Genomic DNA, 6163 nt, shown 5'->3' on the forward strand with positions numbered 1-6163 from the left:
TAATAATTCATTCTCGCAACATAATATCACCAATTAGATCACTTATTGTACTTGCAACACGTTAACATGCATGTCGTATTTCACCAATAAAACGAAACTGGAATTTTATCAAAGTTCAATCCGTAATGACACAACATGCAAAGTGCCAATATTACACCGAAGTTAAGTCACGAATACTAAAATTCAAACTACAAGTCCATTACACAGATAGCAGGGATACAACTAGTGCATTGACTAGTCCCTAGACGGCTCTACTCTTCAGCGTGCTCGCTGTCGAGGTCAGAGATAGCATCATCCTCATCCGATGGAACCACTTCTTCTTCAAAACCGTCATATTCAACAAACATTTCTGGATCTTCTTCTTCCTCATCTAGGATCGGGTGCAGTTGGTTGTTCAAATAATGCACCTTATGCTGAACATCCATCACCATGTGTTGGGTCTATGCAAGCTACTGGCGCAAGTCCCTTTCGACATGGTCCTGCTGTGCGGCTAAGGCTTCGACATTGTTTCATGCTACTTCTGCCATGGCGGCACGGTTGTTTGCTTAGATCTGCTAGCGTGTAGCTGTGAGTGCCTCGGCGCGAGCGGCCCCCAGCTGCTCCTGCAGTCCTGTTAGCACTGCCTGATCATCAGCTCTTGCTGCTTGGGCGGCAGCTCTCTGATGATCGACATGTTCTATCTGAGTGTGGAGTTCTCCCAATGCTACATAAGCTTGGTTGGTGTCTCATCGAGCCTCACTAGCTGTCTTTTTGTGCTTGTGAACATGCTTTCTCAGCTTACGCTGTACAACTTTGACCCTCATGAGCCTATCCATGCAAGCGGTATAAGACTCCTGCCAGAAGTCCCGGGTATCATGATGAGTATAGAACATCTTTATCACGACAAACATTGCACTCATAGCAGGACTAGAACTATTTGCCCACTCATCCTGGTCTTGGATCAATGCATTATGGTTGCACTGTGCCCAAACTGCTGTGGATGGATCCACCCGAGGAAAAGTACCAGCGGCACTGCCGGTAAGCTCATCCTCGTGTTGCTGACATATCTGGCTTAGCAGCTCAAAAGCAACTATCTGGGCACCTTCCCAAGGAGTTTTTCCTTCAGATTCTGCCTTCCACTCCTGCTTACTTCATGTACTTGATGAATTCGGTATTCATGCCCGAGTTCGACAAGTACATGGAACTACGGGAGCAGCTGGAGGCCGCTCGCGCCGGATCCAAGCAAACAACCATGCCACCATGGCAGAAGCAGCATGAAACAATGCCGAAGCCTTAGTCGCACAGCAGGATCGTGTCGAAAGGAACTTGCACCAGCAGCTTGCGCAGACCCAGCACATGGTGATGGATCTTCAGCATAAGGTGCATTATTTGAACAACCAACTGCACCCGATCTGCACCTTGCCATTTGCCATATGCACCATATACATGCAAAAAGTAACAAAATTATTTAGTTCAAATTTGACAAATCGTCTTCTGGGTTCGATTCCTTTTGCAATCATATTTTTTATTTTTCTTTGCACTAACTATTGATAGCAGGCCTATTGTTTTGGGCTAACTAGAATATGATGAATTTAAAATCATACACTGTGACGATCCAGATAAAACCGTCATGAGTTAGTGGGTTGGGAATATCCATTGGTGCACATCTATGACGAACAAAAATTATCATCATGGATTGCGTCTGTTAGTGACGATTTGTAAATCCGTCACCTACAATCCATCACGGATTAACAAGTTTGTTGATAGTAGAGGTTCCTCCGGTTGTTGGCTGAATTTGAGGAAAATGCTGATTGCTGAATGCATTCGTCAGCCTCCCTCAAGGTTCCTCCAAGCAATTTTCTATCGTGTTCGGCCCGTGTGTGCACAAGTCGGATGGTCCAGGCCAGACCGCGCCCAATGTCCATGCATTGAATTCCTAACCTTTTGGGGGCCTTAATTACAATGCTAATGCTATTATTAGAGCGTCCGTCCGGGCATGTGCATCCAGACGCGTCCCGTTCCTAGACCTGCGCAGCGAATCGGGTCCAATAGCAATCAACTTGCTTCCCTCTATCCTCTCTCCTGCATCTCCACCTAGCGACATAACCCCCACCGACAGAAATCCCCACTCGCTTCGCTTGTCACGGCTTCAGCACATCGGGCGTCCGCCCCACTCCGCTCGGGCTCCCATCCCTCTCCACGCCACATCTGCCACCATGCTACACCCACTCCTCCTCCAGAACCTCGTTGATGCCGGCGTGGTCGACGAGTCGGACATCTTCGGTGGCGCGGGAAACGACAACAACAACCTCCTCTGGGCTCTCATCAACGCGGATCTCCCTGGCGGGGATCGACCTTGACCTCGGCATGTGGAAGCTCTTGGCCGTCCCGGCGCTCTCATGCGCCGGTGTGCCCACGCTGCTTGGGTACCTCGTCCAAGCAGCAAGGTGACATTGCGCAGCGCATGTTGCAAGCTTGTGTTTCAAGTGTTTCAGATATTTTATCTGGATGTTTCAAGTGTTTTATCTTAATGTTGCAAAAGTAGATCGTGATGTTGCACATGTTGCAATGGCTATACATGTATGTTTCGAGTGTATGTTCCAAATGTTCCTGTATTTTTTTAGACGTTCATTGCTAGTGTTTCATCTAGATGTTATATATGTTTCACTGGTATGTTGTAACTATTTTATCTGGATGTTGCATATGTTTGTAATGGTTTTCAAGAGTTCTCATATGCTTTTGCAAGTGTTTCAGACGCTTGTTGCAAGTGTTTTAACCGTTTTGTACGAATGTTGCAAGTGTTTCATCTGGATGTTTTAAAAGTAGATCGGGATGTTGCACATATTACAATGGCAATACACGTATATTTTGAGTGTATGTTCCAAATGTTCCTATGTTTTTAGATGTTCTTCATTTAGATGTTTTATATGTTTCACTGGTATGTTGCAACTATTTTATCTGAATGTTGTATATGTTTGTAATAGTTTTCAAGAGTTCTCATAAGCTTTTGCAAGTGTTTCAGACGCTTGTTGCAAGTGTTTTAGCTGTTTCATACGAATGTTGTAAGTATTTTATCTGGATGTTTCAAAAGTAGATCGAAATGTTGCACATGTTGCAACGTGACTCACCTGTGACAACCGCCTACTGCAGTTGCTTGGGCGCCGTGCATGCGCATGGGAGGAACGGAGGGATGGAGCGCTGCTCAACAGTCGGTGCGGGAAACGGAGGGCGATGGCGGCAGGGGCACAGACAGTCCCCGCGCCGCGCAGCATGCGGGTGCGCGGCAAGCGGAGGGGGCGTGGGCGGACAGAGGCGTGAAGTGGGGGCGATGTTTTCTATGAGCTGCAGACGCCGCCATCTGGCGTAGAAACGGGCTGCAGCCACGGACGTCCGTCTGGACTTCAGGGGTGCTAGTCAGATCATAATTACAAGCCCACAACGAGCACATGCGTCGCGTCTCATTTGGCCTTGGTTGACATGGCCCACGCGCCCAACTGCAAGTGGCCTGAACAGCCTCCTTATCTTCATCAATCCTTCGGGGGAGAGAAAGGAGAAGTTCAGTCAGTCAGCCTCGCCTAGTTGTATCTCTCCCTCTAAGGGATTGATGAAGATAAATGCAGATGCAGCAACATCCAAAAACTTGAGCACATGGATCAGTTGCAGCTGTTGCTCGAGACGAGACATGCAATTCCTTGGTGCTTCAGCAAAAGTTACGCCCTGTTAGTTTGGGCTTGTTTGACTGATAAGCTATGACTAAAAGTACTGTTGATTAATTTGGTGGGAGAGAAAAATACTTTTCGTTGGCTGAAAAAGTATGGCTTATAAGAGATAATGGAGGCATTGGCATGCAGGGAAGGACTATCACTGGCAAGTGACCTCAAGTTTCGTCAGTTGAGGATTGCAAGTGATTGCGCCAACGTTATAAGCAGTATCCGAGGGCAAGCGATGGACGTCACGGCCATGTAGTTTGAGAGATGAAAACACGTAGCTTGTTCGTTTCGGCTGGATTGGCTTATATAAGTCATGGCTGAAAGTACTGCTGGCTGATTTGGTGTGAGAGAAAAACACTGTTGGCTGACTGATAAGCCAAGCCAGATACAGACAGTTACAGGCTGTGGAACAGGCTGACGATCTGTTGAGTTCGGGAAGGTTCGATTTGTACATGAAGGACGAAGACGGGTCAACATCGACGCACATTGCCTAGCCAGATTTTCCTTATACGAAGCTCCTGGGAGATTTGTTACTGTGCTTGTGAGGAACTGGTGGTTCCTCCTTTAAGAATTATTTATAGCCGTTGATGATTAAAATTTTAATTAATTATCTTTAAGGGTAGTTTCGTACTTTTCTTATATTCTACACAATCGCTAACTCTCGAACCTAATTTCACGTCAGGAACGGGAAGCCGATCTCTTCAAGTCACGAGATCTCGCTGCTGCCAGCCGGTCTCGCTGCTTCCCTTGGTCGCCACCCGCCTCTCCGGCGGCCTTCCGTGCGCCGCCACTCGCCTCCCTAAGGTCGCCGCCCTCACCGCACACATCTGCACATATTGCCAGTCAGGCTGCTGCAGCAGCAGGCCACCACTACTGGATTAAGGCGCTTTGCCGGGTGCCGAATGCACCCGGCAAAGGCTACTTTGCACTCGGCAAAGCCTTTGCCGGGTGCAGCACTCGGCAAAGAGCCTCCGGCAAAAAATTAGTCGGCAAAGATTTCTTTGCCGGGTGCTTTTTATCGGGCACTCGGCAAAGACTTTGCCGAGTGCAAACCCGGCACCCGGCAAAGAAAAGTGGTCGTTACGGCGCCGGCTCCGTCATCCCTTAGCTTTGCCGGGTGCCATGTCAGAGGCACCCGGCAAAGATTTTTTTAATTTTTTTTTCAAATTTTCTTTGCCGGGTGCCGTGCCGGGAGGCACCCGGCAAAGAATTTTTTATTTTTTTTAATAATTTCTTTGCTGGGTGTCGCACCGCGGGGGCACCCGGCAAAGAGTTTTTTATTTTTTTTCGTAATTTCTTTGCCGGGTGCCAGATCATGGGGCACCCGGCAAAGAATTTTTTTTTTGAAAAAACTTTGCCGGGTGCCCTGGCTCTGGCACTCGGCAAAGCTGGGAATTCCTTTCAGAGAATTCCCAGCTTTGCCGAGTGCCAGGGCCAGGGCACCCGACAAAGCCTCAAAAATTAATTTTTTTATTTTGTTTTTTGATTCTATAATCACAAACACAGCATATAAAAGATATATATCACATCTGAAGCATCACAAAGACAATATAGCATATATATATATATATATATCACATCCATCTCATCACAAACTCAATACCACACATATATATCACATCGCGAATACAATACCTCACATACACGACATCACAAACATAATAGGTGCAATTACCATCGAAACAAGTCGATAGTGGATCACAGTGCATCACATGTCCATCAAGCGGTGAAAAAGAGATACAAACTAAAGGTGGGGAGGAAACTGAGTGCCTGGTGAAGGAAACTCGGCACCGCCTGCTTGCGCCTGAGATGGGTCATTCGAACCCACCGACGGAGGCTGCATAAAGGACAAGATATTCAAGCGCTTACAGTGGGTCATCTAATGAAAGCACTAGTCGAAGCAATATGGATTCATACTCACTGGACTAGCTACAACTGGCGGCGGCGCTGGAGCGAACATCGGCACAGGTACACCGTTCACTTGCCCAAAGTTCTGCAGGAACATCGTAATCTCCGCCAGCTACTTGGCCTGTCTCTCCCGCTCGGCCCGCTTGGCTTGTCTTTCCCGCTCGGCCACCTCGGTCCTCGCCGCCAGGTCCCGCAGCTCCTGAGCCATCCTTTCGTTATCGGCATGCAACATTTCAATCGAATGTTTTAGTAATGTAAAGGTAACTAAGTTATGTAAAGATCAATGTACGAAGAGTTAAACTGGACTAACCTGGAGTGCGTCGACCCGCTGCTGTGAAGGGGACGGCCGTTGGCGTATGGCCGGGCCTCCGCTCGGGGTACTTGCTCGGATCTGGGAGAGGGAGGGAACAGAGCCGAACTCGAGGGTGCCATCGCCAAGCCAGTACCGCCCATGCTTCTTGCCCTGTCCGATCCTCATGACAGTCGTGCCATCAATGTCGTCGGTGCTCGGATCCCAGTCTGGCCCCTGGACCGACCTTGCGTCCGACGCGTAGGAGCTGATGCGG

Source organism: Miscanthus floridulus, chromosome 14 (genome assembly GCF_019320115.1).
Source record: "Miscanthus floridulus cultivar M001 chromosome 14, ASM1932011v1, whole genome shotgun sequence".
NCBI classification, from domain to species: Eukaryota; Viridiplantae; Streptophyta; class Magnoliopsida; order Poales; family Poaceae; genus Miscanthus; species Miscanthus floridulus.